Raw genomic sequence first — 21,094 nt, forward strand, 5'->3', positions numbered from 1 at the left:
GAGACTGATAAAATAAATGGGTGGGCACTGAGCGGGTGTGTTGTCACATATGCCATTGTGGCTTCCTCATGGTGCTGTTGCTCATCTAGATTACATAGCCTAGATTATTGTGGGTTGCCAGATTACAGCATACATAAAAAGAAGCATGTGCACCATATTATTCTTTAGATTTCCTTACCCTCTGCAGCTCCCACATTCACAGATCCCAGTTCCCCTCCCAACTCCACCATGGCATTCTCATGGGCTGGCAACTCCACCCAAGAACTAAAGCTGGGAGTGGAGGTTGGAAATAATAGGAGTGTTAACTAGCAGTTGCTATTGCAGCATTCAGGATGCAAAAAAATCCTTATTTATTAAATTAATTTGTCTTAGCTAGTATAGCTCATTGAGATTTATGAGTCATTTCTCCACAAGCTTTGCTTGGCTTGTTTGTTTGTTTGTTTGTTAACTGGGTAACTAGGCTGGTCCAGGAGAGACCAAAACCACAGACACAAACAGAATACCTATGTGCATGGCAAATACAATAAATGAAAAGCAATATCAAATATTGTGTAACATCCATCCATCCACAACCCCTTTTTTCCATTTTTGCATGTGGTTGTCACTTCAACAGTGGCAATCATTTAGAGCCAAGGTTTACACTGCCAGGTGGCTAGCCCTGATGCAGTTGTTCTTTCACACCACATACTCACATACACACTGACACCTATAGCCAATTTAGAGTGTCCAATCCGTGACGTCCCCACGCTGGGCCAGTAATCAAGGAGTCTAAATCCTTACCACTGACACTGTAGAGGGACGTTCACTTGGAATACAAATGGATACACTTAGTATTTCCAGATGCAACCTCTCTGCATCAAGCACAATTTCCTTTAAGAGCACCCAAGGAATACGCTCAGTTTGGGAGCTGGTTCCTTTCTATATCTGTTCAGAACCCCAATAAGACTCCTCACTGGCACATCTTAGAGTTGAGTCCCTAGCTGGGGTTCTAAGCTAAGTCCACCCACACCCTCTCTGTAAAACCAGTGCTTTGTGTCCTTGATCCACACACACACACACACCTGTGAAAAGCTGGCACAGAATCACCTGCTGTGCCCCCTTTGGCCCAAACTATAATGTAGTTAACACACACACATACCTGGGAAAGGCTGGCACAGAATCACCTGCTGTGCCCCCTTCGGTCCAAACTATAATGTAGTTAACACTGCCACCATAACACCTGTCAGCTTCTTTAAGGCTCTTACAATGGTACCCAATTATACTGAAATTAATATTAATAACAAATGGTAATATTGACCAAACAGCAAGGCTTTCAGGAGTGGCCAGAGTTCAAGTTCAAAGCTCAAAAGCAACTTTATTATCATTCAGACCATACACAATCCACATGTGAATGAAATTATATTTCTCCAAGCACATGTACAAATCAGGAAAAAAACACATCAACACAGAAACAAAAACACATCAGTGACCACAGTTATAAGTAAAGGCACAGAAAGCACAATGCTCCAGCAACCGAAATCTCCAACAATCCAGTCCATCCATATCGCCACCAACTCCCTCTCCAACACCAATATATCCCAAGTCCTATCTGGTCCCCTTCAGCATCACAGACCCATATACTATGCAAGCAGAAGCCTGGCAGACAAAAATCAGTCATCTACTACTGTGTTCTGAGCAAACGCCACTAACCAAAGGCCTGAAAGGTCACAGCCAACACAGCGACCTTCCAATAGACCAACCATCCATACTGCCACAGTCACCACTCCATAGCAGACACCATCAGCAGCCTCCAATCAAACCCAGATCTCTCAGACCAACAAACAAATCCAGTCCCCTAAATCAAACCTGGCTGCCAAGTCTGCTCACCGCTTTCCGTCCTCTGCACTATGCACTCACACACTTCACCACTGAGGCCCAAAACTTCCTTTTTCAGTTCTATTCAGTTCAGCAACATCATAAACTTAACAAAACACCAAGGATATCACAGCAGTCGTCCAGGTCAAATGGACCACTCAGCGAACTGCAACTTACAAAAAAATTCACAAAAAATCAACGTAAAAACACAAATGTACATTGCGAGCTGGAGAGGCCACTGTCAAACAAGGTGCCACCATCTTGACTCTTGAGAGTTATTACCAAATAAATATGCAAATACTTTCAAAGCTTAAATGTTTTCTAAAAAGGACCAGCCACAATGAGAAGTTTAAAAACATTTAATAATAAATAATTAAATAACATGAAAATGCTAAATCTCTATTTACAGTAAACACCAGAGTTTTGGTTACAGGGAATATTAAAAATAACACAGATGGAACGTTTCACATAGTTATAGAAAAATAGTATTTAGCTAGTCTCACTATCTATTCCTGATTGACTGAAAGAATTACTGTCCCTACTTACTGAGTAGAGCAAGGCAAGATGGGTGACTGGTCCTTGTTGTCAGATAAAAGACAGAATATAGGATGCTGAGAGTATTCTTCTACCAATATCTAAATATTATTTCTGGCTTTCAGAATGACATCACATGCATCTGGTCATCTGACTCTGTTACCAGCACTATCCCCGTCAATAGAATCAACCAGTGTTTAGCACCTGTGTGCTACAGCACACACTGATAGAGCTTTGCTCAGATGTGGTGCAACTGCTGGAAGTCATAAAACCATTTCACCCTTCCTACAGGAGCTACCAACTATTCCCTAGCACAAACATTGCATCTCTGGCTCCATTCAAAACTGCAGGATAACATCTTTATGGCTTAACCCACAAAGTAATTTAATTTCATGAATATTAAGATTAACCTCTTCACTTCCAGTATATGTTGTTGCAATGTATACATTTAAACAGTTACCGTAATGCATGTACATCTCTTTTCCTTCCAGCAGGGCACATTAGTGATACATTTTAACACAAGTAATCCTCACAAATACATTTTCATCACAAGCAACTGTACAAATCAGTTTGATATGCAAGGAACATATAATCCAGCTAGCTGTGCTGGCATATGTTTCAAATCCACTGCCCTATTTCTCCTGGCTTGGCTGGCAGTACCTCCTATCATCACACCTCTGCCCCCTTTGAAGACTCAAGCTAGTTTTTCAAGTGCTCCTTGAGAAATGTTGCTTGAGAGGAATGAGCCTATCTGGGAATACATTATCCCATACCCTATCTTGAGATTCCATCTGCCTTGGCATTGCTAACCCCACTACAGTACTGCACTGTCATATCATATGCCTGCAACCCTAGTAACTTGGGATTTTGCTGGCTGGCTCACTGTAGCCATAGATCCCCCCTCAGACTCAGCTTGCCTCATACTGTAAATACTTAGCAGCAGGGCCTCCCTATCATGGCAAAATTTCATCATGTTAACATGGTACAGTATGTGACCCTGCCTCCTGCCTAGCAGTTCTACAATTTAGTTAACATCACCGACCTTCCTTACCCCTTTGAAGGGTCCCTCCCAAGCTGCCTGCAGCTTATTGTGCCTGGTAGGAATGAGAACCATCAGCTTCTGGCCCACAGCATACTCTCTGACTCGAGCATTCTTGTCATTCCAGACCTTTTTCTGCTGTTGGTCTCCTGTCAGGTTCTCCTAGGCCATGCCCATGAGCTTCTCAAGACTTGTCCAGAGGTTTAGGACATATGCCACAACAGACTCCTTGTGGCATTCACATTTACCCTTCCACTCATCACAAATCAAATCTAAAGGTCCCCTCACCCTATGCCCATACAGCAACTCAATGGATGAAAAACCTCTGGATTCCTGGGGCATGTCTCTGTAAGCAAACAACAGATGGGGCAAATATTTGTCCCACTCTCCCTTAAACTGGACTGCAAATGTCCATAGCATGGCCTTTAGTGTAGAGTTTAACATTTCCACTAGACCATTAGTCTGTGGATGGTAGGGGGTGGTCTTTAGGTGCTTCACCCCACAGTGCTTCCACAGACAAGCAAGCAGGTCTGACATGAAATTGGCACCTCTGACAGTCAGTATTTCTTTTGGTAAACCCACCCACCTGAAAATCTCTAATAAACCATTTGCCACCTTTTCTGCCTCAATGGAGAACAGAGCCACCACCCAGGGTATCTAGTAGCATAATCTGCAACCACTAGGATATATTTCTTCCCTGTGAAACTTGGGATACTCAGAGCCCCCCCAATATCCATAGCTACCCTCTGAAATGGCTCTTCAATCACAGGCAAATGCATCAAAGGAATGTTTACCTTGTCTCCTGCCTTGCCTACCTTTTGGCACTGCTCACAGCTCCTGCAGTACCCTGTTACATCCTGGAAATCCTAGCTCAATAAAAGTTCTGCATAATACGTCTCTTGGTACATTTTATGCCCATATGACCTGCAAAGGGAATATCATGGGTTATGGCTAGAAGTGCCAGGCAGTAGGCTCTGGGCACTACTAACTGCTGTATTCTGTCATCTTCTAGCCCTCTCTCAGGGGTCCACTCTCTATACAGTAACCCTTTGTCCAAGTATACAGATTTCCCCCTTTCCTTGAGAATCTGGAGCCTCCCTGGTTACCTCCCTCAAGTCTTGTAATGTAGACTATGAGCACTAAGCCTGTCTCAAATCTCTCTTTGTAACCCTTCTCAGCTCACCTTCCACAGGAAGTCTGGTATCTTCTGACAGAGGTGCCTCACTGTCACCCTGGGTACTACTACTCACCTCTGCCCTTGCAATCACTCTGTCCAAGGGAATATAAGTACCCACAAGCAGCTAAGACTCACCTTCGATCTCAGTGCTACAGGGTAGCTCCCTCTCTGAAGTAACCACCTCATCAGTCCTGGCTTCAAGTGTGCAGTCTGTTTTGCTCCCCACAGGCTACCAGACCCACATGCTTGTCTCCAAGCCTGACAGAATGCAAGTGCATGCACACAAGGTACTGCATTATCAAAAATCATTTCCTATCAGGACATCTGCAGGGATATCCTCAAACACATCTATTTGCTTCCTTCCTTTTCTACCCTCCAAATGAAGGTGAACCCTAGCCAAAAGTAATTGGAATGGGGTCCCTCCTAAAGCTCTGACTGGAGTAGACTGCCCCAGCAAGTAGTGCTCCTCTTTAACCATAGCAGGCTTCACAATGGTTAGGTCAGAGGCTGTATTTCTCTTAGCAGTGGCCTGTTTCCCAACTACTAAGATAGGATATAACCTTGTGATAGTTTGGTACCCATGTTGTCTCCAGACAACTTACTGCTGGCATCCTGTCATTTGCATTCCATATCTGCCAACCAGATTCTCATGTCATCAGGCAAAGTGCTAATGGCTTGTTCCCTCACCAAAAGGTCTGCTAGCCCTTCAAAAGTGGTGACCTGACACCCACTAACCATTCTATGAAAATAAGTGTGTAACTCATCAATATATTCACACACACTTTCATCTGCCTTGTGTCTATGCTCACAAAACTTTTTTCTGTAAGTTTCAGGTGTTAACTTAAAACACTCTAATAAACAATTTCTAACTATATTACAACACACTACAGGAAATATTTAAAACAACATCGCAGGACAGTCTCAAATAAAGAAAGAAAAATATCTAAACTGAGCTTTACTATATTCCTGACTGAATCTAAGAGAATTACTATAACCTAAGAACCTACTAATAGAACAAGGCAGATGTAGTAAATGGCTTTTCTAGTTGTTGTCAGGTCCAAGACAGGATACAGAATGCTCTGTCTCACTAAGATACTTCTGAAATTGATATCTAAAATATTACTGCTGAGAGAGCTTGCAGAATTACATAATTTCTGGTAATCTGACTTCTAGTCCACAGGCCAAAACCTGCATTGCTAGCAGCTAGCAGCATTTAATATCTACCTGTAAAAATATACAGACAAGGGCTTCTCCTCAGATCTCTGGCAGATGCTGGAAGTCATAAAACAATTGCATTCCTTCATGCTTTCAAAACTAGTATTTAACTCACCCTAACGGCAACACAGAACGTTTCCTAGTATAGACCTTGTATCTCTTGCTGCATTGAAAAATGAAAGATACCATAGTTTATGACCTAGCCATAAAGTAATTTAAGTTCAGATATTTTTCTAAAATTTGCTTGACTGAGGTTAACTTCCTGTTTCCCAGTTTCCACTGTTAAAATATATACATTTAAACAGTTGCAATAGTACATGTACATTTCTGTTCTCTTCCAGTAGGGCATACTGTGGTTACATTTCAAACAGCACTTTGCAGATATCTTTTCAACACACGTGTCTGTACAAGCAGTTTGATATACATATGACATACAGTTCTAATACATTTGTAACACAAGCAACTTATATAAATTATTTCAATATTCATCAATGACATATAATTATTTACAAAATTCCAGCTACCAGGGCTGGCAGTATCTCCTTTTGTCACAATCATAAACTAAAAGAAAGAAAAATCTACAAACTTCTACTCTCCCACATTATATTTACAGAAATAACTCCATATATATGGAAACAGAGTAAGAGATTATATATTAATTACTTCATAGTAAGATGGTGTATGGCAGTCAGAAGTAGAATTAAATATTTACATGTCCTTTCTGTTGCTATTCTTTTTTAGAAGAGTTATTGGTGTTCTTTGTATTTGTAGTTAGTTTATCGCTAAAACTTTTATACTTGTTTCTTGTCTTGAGAGCCTTCAGAGTTTTAGGACCTCAAAGCATAATGACCAGTATGCTCAACTAAGTAAAACAATTAAGGGCTTTATTAAAGAAGGACAAAGGACCAATTTTCCTCAAAACTCTCAGTTGTGGCTATTTGTTGTCCATCCTACAATCACATTACTTATGAATCTAGTCACATGACCTGCTGTAATTTTATTTAAACTGTGAAACAAGTCTTAGTTTTAGACAAAAAGCACCCAACCAGTGTTGTCAGTAATTCACACTTTTTCTGTTAGATTTCTTAGGACCCTAGTAACATTTATTTTACAGAATCTTCATTTAGTAGAATAATTACAAATATCAGAGGAATGACATAAAAAGTCAAGTTTTAATCAAAAATATTGAGAATTGCTGTAACACTTCTATGAAAGGTCACCAGTGAAAACATTGCCACACTCCCTACAGCTTAGTTAAATGCAGTATAATTTCTGCCAATTCAATATATAAACTAGCCATACATGTACACACCTGTCAGAGAAAGAGCAAACGTATGTAGTTTCTTGACAGAGAGTGTCACAGGTAAGAGAAGCATACCAGGCACAAATTCACTCCCTCCCCACAATACAATAACATAGCAAAAACAGTGGATAATATGTACTGTATACCACAGTGTAATGGTATAAACTTGGCCCCAGCACTATATTTTCATTAACATATTCATTAGCATTAATCATTGGTTAATGGTTGTTCTATTTCCACTAAGCATAAAACTAAATTCATAAATTAAACTGACAGTGAAAGATAATTTATTTATCACATGAAATAGAATCATACATAGCATTTTTATTACTGTTTCCCTTTCATTTCAGCGGGATGCAGCAATAGTGTAGTGTGTGTATCCATACCTCTCAACATGCAGACTTTGAAAATAGGTACTAAGGCTCTTGAAAAGTAGGTACATTGGCCAAAATTCTGGGCATCTAATTAGCATAAAATAAGCATAAAAACACACATACACACACACACACACACACACACACACACACGGGGAAAAGCTGGCTCAGATTACCTGCTCTACCAACATTGCCCAGACTATAAGGTAGTGTCACTGCCACCAGTCAGTTACTATAAGGCTCTTAAAAGGGTATCCAATTATACTGAGTGAAATTAATATTAATACAAACTGTAATGTCGACCAAATAGCAAGGCTTCAGGAGTGTCCAGAGCTGTCACCAAATAAATATATGCAAGTACTTTCAAAACATAAATATATTTTTTGAAATGAACAGCCACAATGAGAAGTTTAAACATGTTTGATAATAAATAAAGAACAAGAAAATACTAAATATCTATTACAGTAAATACCAGAGTTTCAGTCGCAAAAAATATTAAAAATAACGCCAATGGAAAGTTTCACAGTTATAGAAAAACAATATTTAGCTAGTCTCACTATCTATTCATGATTGACTCAAAGAATTACTGTCCCTACTTACTGAATAGAGCAAGGCAAGATGATTTGGGTGAGTGGTCCTTGTTATCAGATCCAATACAGAATGTTGAGACCAAACTCCTACTAATATTTAAATATTATTTTTGGCTTGCAGAATGATGTCCCACATATCTAGTCATCTGACTCTGTTTCCCATGCTATCACCAATACTAGAAGCTGACAGGATTTTACCACCTATGTGTTACCATACACACAGATAGAGGTTGCTTAGATCTCCTGGAAGTCATAAAACCATTCCACTCTTCCTGCAGGAGCTACCAACTATTCTCTAGCCCAGACATTGCGTCTCTGTCTCCATTCAAAACTGTGGGAAAACATCTTTATGGTTTAACCCATAAAGTAGTTTAATTTCAATAATATTTTGCAAAGTCAGGTGGATTAAGATTAACCTCTTCACTTCAAGTATATGCTGTTACAATTTATACATTTAAACAGTTACAATAATGCATGTACATCTCTTTTCATTCCAGCAGGGCACATTGCTGATATATTTTAACAGAACCAAACCTCACAAATTCATTTTCAGCACAAGTATCTGTACAAATCGGTTTAATATACAAATGACATATAATTATTTACAAGATTCCAGCTAACTGTGTTGGCATATGTTACAAATCCACTGTCCTTTTTCTCCTGGTGTAGCTGGCTGTACCTCCTATCATCACAGAAGTATTCAGGAGGAGGCATATACTAATTAGCCATCTGGTCTCCCTCAGAACTGCTTGCAGGAAAGCAATTACATAGCTGAGTGATTCAGAGAATTGCTCAGCTTTGTAACTTACCACTGCAGCTCCCAACTGCTGATAATGAACAGAGAATTTTGGCCATGTTTATCTATCGTTGTAGAGGTAAGTACTGTGGAGTTTAGTGGTCAAGTTGTGTTAGGGTCTGTGTATTTGTGTGAGTATGTGATGGGCTACATGTGCAAAAATGTATGTGTGAGTGCGTCTGCAAGGAGGTTGCAGTAGGGGGGGTTAATGAGGGAGTAGGTTAGGTGTGTTTGTGAGTATGTATGGAATAAATGAATCAACATGTGTGTGTGTGTGTGTGTGTGTGTGTGTGTGTGTGTGTGTGTGTGTGTGTGTGTGTGAGAGTTGAGGTGTCTGCAATACTTCCACACAACCCTGGATTAATGAGCAGAGCCCGCAATATTGGGTACCACTAACCACCAGGGATAATTCTAAAGATGTTGGTTTGGGACATACTAGTCACCAGGGTGACTTTTGTGATCATGCCCTAAAGACACTTAAATTTAATGGTATTGGTGGTAACTACTAGACACCAGAGAGACCTTTTTCATCTTGTTTTTTAATTGTATAACAGCATTTGCACTAACATCGGTTTACTGAAGTATATAACGTGTGAAACTCTATGTCTGCCATTAATGACTGACTGTTATCATCCATGATTTACAGGGGCAGGAAAAAGGAGAGATCAGGGACATCCTCACAATGAAAGTAGATGTATGGGGTATGCAGTTTGTGAGGGCGCACGTGTGTGTGTGTGTGTGTGTGTGTGTGTGTGTGTGTGTGTGTGTGTGTGTGTGTGTGTGTGTGTGTGAGAGAGAGAGAGAGAGAGATTTGCAATGTTTTGTACTGTATGTATCTGTATCAATAACCTAAAATACGTTATTGGTACTATCCTTTAAGTATTTATCCATTTGATCACTATAAGACAACTGTGTTGTACATTGTTAATAAAATAGTGTGTGTGTGTGTGTGTGTGTGTGTGTGTGTGTGTGTGTGTGTGTGTGTGTGTGTGAGTGTATGTGTTTGAATTTGTGTTTTCAATTTGGGTGCCCATCCTAATATGATACATTCGCCTCCACAACTAACTACTGCAGGAAAGTGCTGACCTCCACTTGCAGTAGTTAACAGAGAGTCAGGGGCATGCAAATTAGCCATTAATTATATCCTTCCTCATTATGGTTAATGTGTCTCTGAACAGCAAAATATCACATAACAGAGCCTTTCTAAGTCATCTCTTTACACGAGTAATGGGGTTCTTTCTAAATCCCAGAGACAGTATAAAATCTGTAACCTTTATGAATGATGTAGTAAAAAATGTACCTAACAAACTCATTTGCTTTTGCTTCTGAAAAAGGGAGATGTAACATGTGGGTCCTCCTTTCTTAAGTTATTAATGCATCCAGAATTTTGGTCATGTAGTCTGGTTTCTGAATTAATCAAGCCTAAAACTAGGTATGTACCTCCAAAAACAGGTACATCATATAAAGCAGTAAAGCAAGCTTGAAAATAGGTGCATACCTCTAAAACAGGTACAGTTGAGAGGTATGTGTGCATCAAATTTTTGTTGTATGATCATTATATAACAAGTATTTCTTTACCTGCTTTTGTTAAATGATCTACTAGTGAAGCTATATTAATTAATTAATAATGTTAAGTACATTTTCATAAAACTGATGGAGCTTTTCTCCCTGGTCCACCACAGATAATGGGTCATTACTGGTCCAGTTGGACTTTCCCAATTAACAAATGGGAATAAATAAATAAACAAATAAAAAATAAATAAGTAAATAAGTATGTGTGTGTGTGTGCGCGCACGTGTGTGTGTGTGTGTGTGTGTGTGTGTGTGTGTGTGTGTGTGTGTGTGTGTGTGTGTGTGTGTGTGTGTGTGCGTGTGTGTGCGCTCATGCAAATGTAATATATATATATATATATTGATAGATACATTGATGCATAATCTTGGGATGATAAACATGCAAGACAGAATAACTGGTGAACAAAATGTCATAGCCTAAGTGTCAAGCAGTAATGGACCTGCCCATGCAAAGCCACTCCATCCATCTTTCCCTAACAATACCACCACACAAGACAAAAGGATGCAGAACATACATAACACCAAACGTGTAGAATAGTAAATCTATCCCCCTGCCTAGCAATTACTCTTACCTAAGCCATGTGCGCTTGCAAATACTCATTGACCACTATAACCTTTTCAGTCAACCATTCATTTTCCTGCACACTCTTATTTACCTAGTCAGTAGAAATGAGTATTCAGTCCTTTGTGCATTCAGTCTTTTTTTTTATACCCACACAAACTTTTCATTCAAATGTGCATTAGATCATTAGATATTTTAAATATGCATCTCTCTCTCTCTCTCTCTCTCTCTCTCTCTATATATATATATATATATATATATATATATAGGAGCGCTACAGAATCCTGAAAGCCAAAAATCCTGAGACCAAAATGATGAAAGTTCAAAATCCTGAAAACTCAAAATCCTGAAAACACACAGGATACCAACACTTACTATATTCCAGCACAAGTACATACAGAAACAAATAAAACACAAATCATTTTACTCTTCTCCAAGTATAAGAAGGGGGCAAGTCCCCCTGCAATCCACACACACACACACACACACACCCTGCTACTTAAATACACCAACTCCGAGATTGCACTTAGTGTACTGTGGCGCAGTCTCAGAGTTATTATATTTAAGTAGCAGGGGGTGTGGGGGTGCAGGAGGGCTTGCCCCCTGTGTATAGTTGAAGGGTAATGTGTTTCTGTATGTACTTGTGCTGGAATATAGCAAGTGTTGGTATCGTGTGATTTCAGGATTTTGAGTTTTCAGGATTTTGGTCTCAGGATTTTGGCTCATGTATATATATATATATATATATATATATATATATATATATATATATATATATATATATATATAAAATCATGAAAAAAATCAAAACTGAATTTGCCTGTTGATATGAACAGACATGACAGGGAACATGCCATCAACAAGGGACAATCTCATTCAGAACAAAGTAAAAAACAATTCAGACATTCATTTTTGTTGAAAACATATCCATATCTTCATAAGACATCAGGAGTCCCCTAATAGCTATGAGCAATAGGAGACATTTTAAAAAGACAGTGTTCACTTTTTAAATCCTCTTCTGATGCTTTTGTAGAGTTTGACATTTCACACAGTAGAGACAATTCTGACTTTGATAAACCACGGCCCCAAATTTCATAGAGAAAAAAATTAAGAAGCCCAAGCATTTAAAAAAATGTCTGTGAACAGAAATACCTTGGGATTTTCTTCTTACAGGATGGCTAGTACAAATAGTAAACAGAAGTATTCCTATATCTGTTTACAATCTATCTATCTATATATCTATATCTATAACTCTATCTGTTTATATATGGGTGTCACTGAGGTGGTCCATGCTTATTACCCAACAAACACACATATATTGCTTCTGAAAGTTTAAACACATTACTCATACAAAATTATTTTATTACTCCAGAAATGTTTGAAAAATGTTATATTTTAAATGCATATTTGATCATATACAAATGAAGATATATGCTCATTTGAATTAACTTTAAAGTGTTCAGATCATTTAAAAGACTGCTGGTATAAAAGCTATCAATACTGCACATTATGAGGCATGTTATGAGGTCAGCTGCAAATTAAACATGTTTGCAGAGTAACAGCTTAAAATTTTTAAATTTTATGCTTCATTGCAGAAATTATTTTTGCTAAACAGAATGTATGATAATATTGTGTGAACTGTTCATCTAACAAATAACTCTAAAAGATGTATTCTAGGATTCAATAAAATGCTCACAACTCAGTCTAGTTGCCTAACTCTGGTTAGTCTAGTAGCACAATGGTGAAAAAATGTGATTCAGAGACAGATATAACTAAAATGAAAAAAAAACGTTGTCGGTCATGTCTTTGAATTGAAAACTAGTAATGACATACTTGGCGTTGTTTCCTTGGAGGCACATGCATCACCTTGGCAAAGGCACACTCAGCAATACGTATACACACACACACACACACACACACACACACACACACACACACACGCACACACACACACACACACACTCAGACCCTCGGTCTCCTTCCTAACTTCCCTAGGGCAGTTAACTAGGCAGACTCACACACAAACACACACATTCATGCAGCCTCACTGGTGACTTAACAGACACACACAAACATCAACACGTCCCCTACTCCCACATCTTTACTGACCTTCCTGCAGTCAAGTTCATAGGTTCATAGGTAAGTACTAGGCTAGCTGCCCTTGCCGGTCATGTTAAGCCTAAGCAATTGACCTATCCCATTAGGTTAGAGATTGGCGTTATCCATGCCATGATTGATAATTATATATTACCCATTTTGAAAATAACTGGAATTATACCATAGATAATTTGAGGGGACACATACATGGGATAAAGCTTTTAGGAGCTCCCTCTGTCTGTTAGTATTACAAGGGGCTGTCCTGGGGTAAATTTTCAGTTTCTGAATCAAAGATCCAAGTTGCACTTGAATACAGACGGGGATGAGCTTTATATTATGTCTGTGGAGAGTTAGTTCAAGAGCAGTGGTATTCTCTGTGAGATATACCTATCCCTCTAAACTGTTCTGTTGGCTTGCTGATATACAGTAAATCGATCAGTAATGAGTTTTAGGATACCTTGTATGGCAGACACAGGTCACCTCTTGTCAGTCTGTAAAATACTGTGGACAGTGACAGTACTCCCAAAAGAGTGACTAGGTGAATGTTGGGCAAATCCTGAGCCACAGACATTTCTGGGGAAGAGCACATGGATAATTAACATTAGCTACTCCTATGATCAACTTCATTCTTTGTGCTGGAATTTAGAAGTAGTTTTGAAAGAATGTTCTATTTTTGCAGCTTTTTTTTCATCCAGGGTAATCAGTAGCACAGCTCTCTGGTGGCTGTACTAAAATCAGTAATGCTCCTTACAACCCACTATAATCTTTAATGTGTTATTTTGAAGAACAGTTTGCCTTTTAAGGAGGTACTGATACTACATGCTGTTACAGGCACTGGGCTGTTGTGTCTATGGAGCATAATTTAGGTCCACTTTGTCAAAGTTATGTTTGGATAAAATATATAGCTTCAGATAGGACAAGGACAAAGGTTAAAGTAGAATAAAAACATTTCTGAAAACCTCACATAGGAAATTTAAGACAAGCTTATATTATGCAAGAAATTTTATATTTTTCAAGAAATATAATGTTTTAACCCTACATTTCTTTAAAAAAAATCTAGATTTACAGGAAACTTTATCTTGTTGCTCAAAGGAAAATACATCATATTTTCTTATTTAGCACAATGCCCCTTAAGATTCTGTTACTACTCTCAGATTCTGACCTTGCAATATTAGTACACTATTAACAATTTAGCTTTCAAAGACTCCCCACTGTATCTTGAAGCTTTGTATGTTATTTTCTATTAATGTTGTAGAATTAACCTTTGAATTCCAGTCAGTAATGTTAATGCAATATTACCTTTTCATGCAGTCTGTGTAGTATAAACGTGCACAAATTATTTTTTTCTAGAGCATTGCTTACAGTGAGAGATTCTTTGTTTCCTTTTTGGCTGGATCTAACAATCTCACCTTAGCCTTCCCCAGGCAATTCCCATCCCATGTACTGATTTGGTGACATCATGACCCTGTTGCAGTGTCACACTGCTTTTTTTTTTTTTTTTTTTTTTTTTTTTTACTGTTGTTCTGCCCTTATGCACATGCCCCACAAACTGCAGAGGGTGGGATGTGCCACAGTCATCAGTGCTGAACCTCCCGTTATTTCTGCAAAGGCTGATGTCAGCAGCATGCCCCACCCACCCATAGTAGCAGTTTTATGCTTGTTTCCAGAGTCTTCAGCAGGGAAATTAGCTGCACTAGTGTCCCCTACCAGCACCTCAGATACCTGAGCAGCTAATCAAACCTGGATCACCTGGGCAGTGGTCTGGGCTTTATCTCTTTATGCCATAGCACTTGCTATAATGAAAGAATTTTTGAAGAATTTTCCACATTACACAATGGTCCCGTTTGGGTCCTGAGTAATGAAATTTGGAAAATGGGATAGGCTTATAGTACTGAAATATTTCAGGATTTGCACTCTGTGATAAACAAAGACAGTACAGTTGTGTGAGTAAACTTACTATAACAGTAGCTGTTTGAATGATCACTGCTACAGTAGCCTTAGCTACATGGGTTGTATCCTGCCAAGGATATGAGAGCTGGGCAACTTTAAAAGATTCAAGACACCATCCCCATGCCCAGAATGTCAGCTCAAGCTGACCTAACTAGATGACATGTTTGGGTATCAAGTCCTTTACAGCTTTCCTGCCAACAGACATAGGTGGGGGGGGGGCTGAGCCCTGAAAAGGCAATGCTAGGAAGAATGCAAAATAAATAACCACTCAATGGCATAAGAGACACACTAAAAAACAAGGGAGGTGGAGGAAGGAGTGGTTACTGCAGCAGTGATATTTCAAACATCTACTGTTATGGAAAGTTTACTTACACAATTGTACTATGTTCATCATATTGATCACTGCTGTGGTAGCTTTAGTTATGTGGATATGCAAAACCCCTTTCAGAAACATTTTGACATGAGCATGTATTGACAGAGGAGGACTAATTGGCAGACATGCTGAAGTGGCCGGTAATTGAGCCATGATGGAGGAGTAAGAAAGGCCATAGGATAGTAACTCACATAAATATTGTAAAACCAGAGAGAACAACTAGCCCTGAATGGGCTCCTGTTATGTTGTTGGTACCATCTAGAAAACCTTTTACATTTACAAATATATGATTTTCTTCTAGCAGGCTTTCTTGCCTCCATTAGTACCTGCTACACATCCTCCGCAAACAGGTGCCTATTATCCAGTCAGTCAGTTGCAGTTGACTGGCATCAAGGTATATCAAACACCCCTTTTCATGTGTGAGTAGATCCAGTCTCTGAGGAAGCTTGTGGTAATTAACCCTGGCCATTTCCAAAAGAAGAGAGAACCACAGTGATCTTGTGGTATTCCTTCTGAATTTTCAAAAGTACCCTGGATATTAGTGGAGAGGGGGGAAAAGCATACAGGAACATTCCTGTCCAAGGAAAAGAAAAATCATCAGTCTTCCAGGCCTTCTTGCGTGGAGTCCTGGAGCAGAATCTTGCCAGCTGATTATTTAGACAGGAGGCTATGATAATGTGAGATATTGCCAGGTATGCCAGGAGAAGTAGGGGAGTGGATGTGGAACATATGCCAGAATAGCTAGATGGAGTTTTGTAAAGAATTATATGTCATTTGTTTATCAAAGTGATTTGCACAGATGCTTGTGTTAAAGATATATTTGTAAAGCTGCTTGTTAAAAATGTACAAACAGTGAGTCCTTCTGGACAGAAAAGAAATACACCTGTGTGTCAGACTGTATTGTAACTGTTGAAATGAATATATTGTAACAGAGGATACTGGAAGAGAAGAGGTTAATCTCAGTCCAGCTAACTTTGAAAAATAGTCTGAAATTAAATTACCTGGTTTAGACTATAAATATTGTATCTTAGAGTTGTTATTACAGCCAGAGATGAAATGTCTGTGAAAATTGGGACTAGAAATCCTACTGTATTGACCTTAGGGGTGAACTAATTGCTAGCTGGAAGGGTGGACGTTTTGAAATGGTTTTATAGTTTCCAGATGCTATAACACATCTTAGCAAAGCTCTATCTCTGTGTATGGTAACAACTATGTGCTAGATTCTGGTTCAGTTTCTAGTAAATGGGGTAGTGTGGAAACCAAAGACAGATGACCAGATGTATGTGATGTTATTCTGTAATCTAGCATTGAAATTATGGTTTAATATTAAATGAGACAAAAGTCTCAGTTCAGTCTGTTTTTTAAACCTGACCAAGAAGGAAGGCCACTCACCAATTTCATCTTTCCTTGCTTTAGTAAGTAACCAGGGAATAGTAATTCTTTAGATCAGTCAGGAAAATATAATTAGATTAGTTAAGTACTGCTTTTCTGTATCTGTGTGAATCTATCCATCTATGTTATTTTTTATATTTCCTGCAATTGAAACTCTGGTGTTTATTGTAAATAGATATTTACTATTTTCATGTTCTTTTATTATTTATTATTAAATATAAGACTTTTCATTGTGGCTTTTCTTTTAGAGAATATTTTAACATTTGAGAGTACTTATATTTAAGTGGTGACACTGTGGCCACTGTTGAAAGCCTTGCTGCATTGGTCAAACACTACCATTTGCATTAGTATTAATTTTACTCAGTACAATTGAGTACCATTTTAAGAGCCTTAGAATAGCTGATTTTGGACTGTTCTTATGGTGGTGGAACTACCTTATAGTCTGGGCATATTTTTTAAATCTGTGCCAGTCTTTCCCAGGTGTGTGTGTGTGTGTGTGTATGTGTGTGTATGTGTGTGTATGTGTGTGTGTGTGTGTGTGTGTGTGTGTGTGTGTGTGTGTGTGTGTGTGTGTGTGTGTGTGTGTCTGTGAAAATCAAATCTCAATGAGTGTGTGTCAGCTACTTGGAGCAGGGACACAGAGCACTGGTTTCACAGAGAGAGTGGTGGAGGACTTGGTTTGGAACAATCAGCTGAAGACTCAACTCTACAGCTATGTCAGTGAGTGTCTTACTGGGGACCTGGAGAGAATGAGGAGGAAACCTTGCCCCCAGACTGAGTATGTTTCCTTTGTGCTCTTAAGGTAAATTGTGCTTGGTGCAGAGAGCTGCATCTGGAAATACTGTGTGTATCTATTTTTGTTCCAAGTGAACGTTCATCTCCAGTGTCAGTGGTGAGGATTAAGGTTCCTTGATTACTGGCCCAGAGCAAGGATGTCACAGAGGCAAAGTAGTCTAATTGAGGACTCCCTACAGATGGATCAAATCTTGGAAGGCCACCTGATTTAGTTTCTATTCATGAGAGTCTGTCCTTGTACTGCTCCGCTTGTCTGACACACAGTTTTGCTCTGACAGAATGTAGGATGCCTGTAGAGTGAGACTGTGCTGTGAAGTTATATCCCAAGCTAACATGGCTCTCCTACAGGGAGTATTACCTGATTCCACCTTAGTTGTCGATATAACACATGGTGGTGGTATTTCTGTTAACAACCTGAAGAAATCTTGGGGACCAAAGATGATTCAGAAGATTGTGTGAATTGATTAGGACAAGCATCACTTTTATAGCATCACAGGAAGTTACAAAGCTATTGGGCCTGAGGCCATTACAAGCCTAGCCAAGAATTTAGCCCATGTTCCAGCAAGTCAGAACCCTATGCCACTGTCCAACAGGGACACAGATGGAATCCCAGGGGTGTATTTTCTTTTCCCCGTCCAGTTATCCAAGTTGTGCTTAAAAAAGGTTAATGAGGTACTCTGCTTGATGTGGAGAAGGAGTCTATTCCACAAAAGAAGGAGTTTCTGGGACACAAATCTGTCCCGCCAACAAGTCCTATTGATGTCACAGACCAGGTTGAGGTAGTGCATGCAGGTTACTCAAGTGGAACTTGACTTGCAGATATGCAGCATACCCATCAATGCGGGGTCTGAGATTGCTTAGTATGCCAGACAGAGGTCACCTCTGAGGAGTCTGTAGGAGACTGAGTAGGGGGGAGAGGGCATTTAGACTATCTGTGTAGGGGAGGTGCTTGAGTCCCTGGATTCTTCTGGTGAGGAACCTCTGTGGTCCCTCCAGCTGCTGCATGTGCTTTGTGAGGTACATGCCGTAAGGGGCATTGTACTCAATAATGGGTCTTAGAAGAGAAGAATACAGGAATGTTATGACCAGCTTGTCCCTGGATGAGATACCTTTTCTAATGTGGTGAGCCACGTAGAAAGCTTTCTGTACAACAGAGGCAATATGATGGTCAAAAGTCAGTCTGCTATTAACCTGGGTGCCCAAGTCCCTCATGACTGATTTTGTGCTTAGGACCTTGTTATCAATGCTATAATTTGTGGGGATGTCACTCTCACCAAAGGGGATGGCAATGCATTTTTTGCCATTCAGTTTGAGACCATGTTTCTGGCACCAGTCATTTGTTTGGGTGAGACCCTCTTGGAGGATGTCCACATCACTAGGGGAATTCATGATAGCACCCAGCTTGCAATCCAAACTTGGTCAGCCATAGCCCACTGGTTTTGGCCTGCACCTCAGAAAAGTATACCCCAAACAGCAGAGGCCCCAAGTCCAGTCCCTGGGGTACACCACTTGTTACAGGTCTACTGCTTAAGGTGGCTTCACCTATTTTGAGTAGGTGGGTTCTATCAGTGAGTCAGTTTGCTACCCATCTGGTAACATATGGATTTATGCCTAGTTTAGAGAGCTTATCTATTATACCTGAGTGGGAAATAGTATTGAAGGCTTTGGTCAGGTCAAGATAGGCAGTGTGCACTGTTTTCCCCTCATCCATGGCCATGGTGACTGTCTCAAATAAGTCAACCAAATTTAACAAGCATGAACTCCCCTTGACAAAACCAAACTGTGTGGGATCGAGTGTCTGGATGTTGCCAATGTTCTTGTTAGTGAGGTCCATGATAATCTGATCCATGGCCTTGTAAGTCAGGCTAGTTAGGCTGATGGGTCTATAATTTCCTGGATTAGTGAATGCTCCACCTTTGTACAGAGAGATGACAGTGGCTGTCTTCCACTTGGCTAGGATGAAGCCAGTACTCAGGCTTTGGTTGAATAGGGTGCCTAATGATGCTGCAATTTCCTGCCTGAGTTCATGTAGGATGTACCGTGGGATGTTATTGGGTCCCATGGAGGCTGTATTTTTTGCCTTTGAGAGGGCAGTGATGACTTGCTCCCTAGAGATAAGGGGAGGGGGGGCAGGTACTGGGGATGTCCTGTTTTACTGATGGGGGACAGAGGGGTGAAGTTTTCACTGAACATGTCTGTCATCAGGTTGTTTATATCCACAGCATTTGTGTATGTGGTGCCTTTGACCACCAGTTCCGAGCAGATCTGGGTGCTTCACTTGAGACTGTGGACATATGTGAAGAAGGCTTTATGATTCTCTTAAGTAGACATGGCCAGTTTGGACTCAAAGTTAGCTTTGGAGGATTTCACTAGTGATGTTATTTGCTTGTTCATGCTAAGGAGAGGTTGCTTCCAATTAGGCACCTACTCCTTCTTGGTCCTGGACAGCATTTTTTCCCTTTTATTATAGAGTTTATTTATTGCAGATGTTCTTGCATCTATCTTTAGTGTCCCACACACCTTGCACTTTTGTCCCTCCTGAAGCTGCTCCCCAAACAAAGTCCAATGCATCTGTGGTGACTAGCTGCTTTGCAACAGGGAGGGAGAAGGGGAGTCTTTACTTTAGAGGTATCTGTTGTCTCCCCCAAAGGCTTTTTCCTACTGACAAATCACAGCACTGGGATATGAAATTGTTGGTCCTGGGACCAAAGAAACTTCAGATACCAATGTATCTTTCTTATTTACAGTCTAGCCAGGAAGGGGAACTGGTTCTATCACTGCTTAAGATAGCATGTGATGAAGGACAGGTAGAAACAAGAGTCTGGTCTGGAGGATGAGGGATTATTCCATAGAAAGGAACATGTTCTTCCTACTCTCATTTGTAACCTTGAAGAATGATCTTCAGAACCAATTTGGCTGAAAATATATGTTGCTAAAGAGAAAAGTGGAGATTCAGACTTTCTGGAAAAAACAGGGTCTGCCAGGTTAGGATGGGAAAACAAAATCTCTTAAATAGTCATTCTGACTTATTGGACTGTCCTTGGTTTTGGGAGTTTCCAGAACTCTTTTTGGTACCCCCTTTTCATTTCTTCTAATGTCTGCTTAGCTGTATTTTGTTGAAACTTTTTATGTTGTTTCTTACCAAAATTGGATAAGGAGTTAGATAATCCCTTGAAAATTTTGGGAAAGTAGGGTTGAAAAATCTTAGAGATTCCTTGAATCAGCTTAGCCCTTTCACCTCTGCAGCAGAGGATCCCAAAACTAAATCTATATCCAAAGGAGGCTTTTAAATCTTATTTTAACATCATCTGGCAGGCTCTGAGAATGCAGCCATGCAAACTTCCTCAAAACAGTAACAGTGGCTATAGCCCTTAAGGAAGTATCAACAGAGTCATACACACACACACACACACACACACACACACACACACACACACACACACACACACACACACACTGTAAACAATTGCTG

The sequence above is a fragment of the Protopterus annectens genome, chromosome 9.part0 (genome assembly GCF_019279795.1).
Source record: "Protopterus annectens isolate FY-2018-M chromosome 9.part0, PAN1.0, whole genome shotgun sequence".
Classification (NCBI taxonomy): Eukaryota; Metazoa; Chordata; order Ceratodontiformes; family Protopteridae; genus Protopterus; species Protopterus annectens.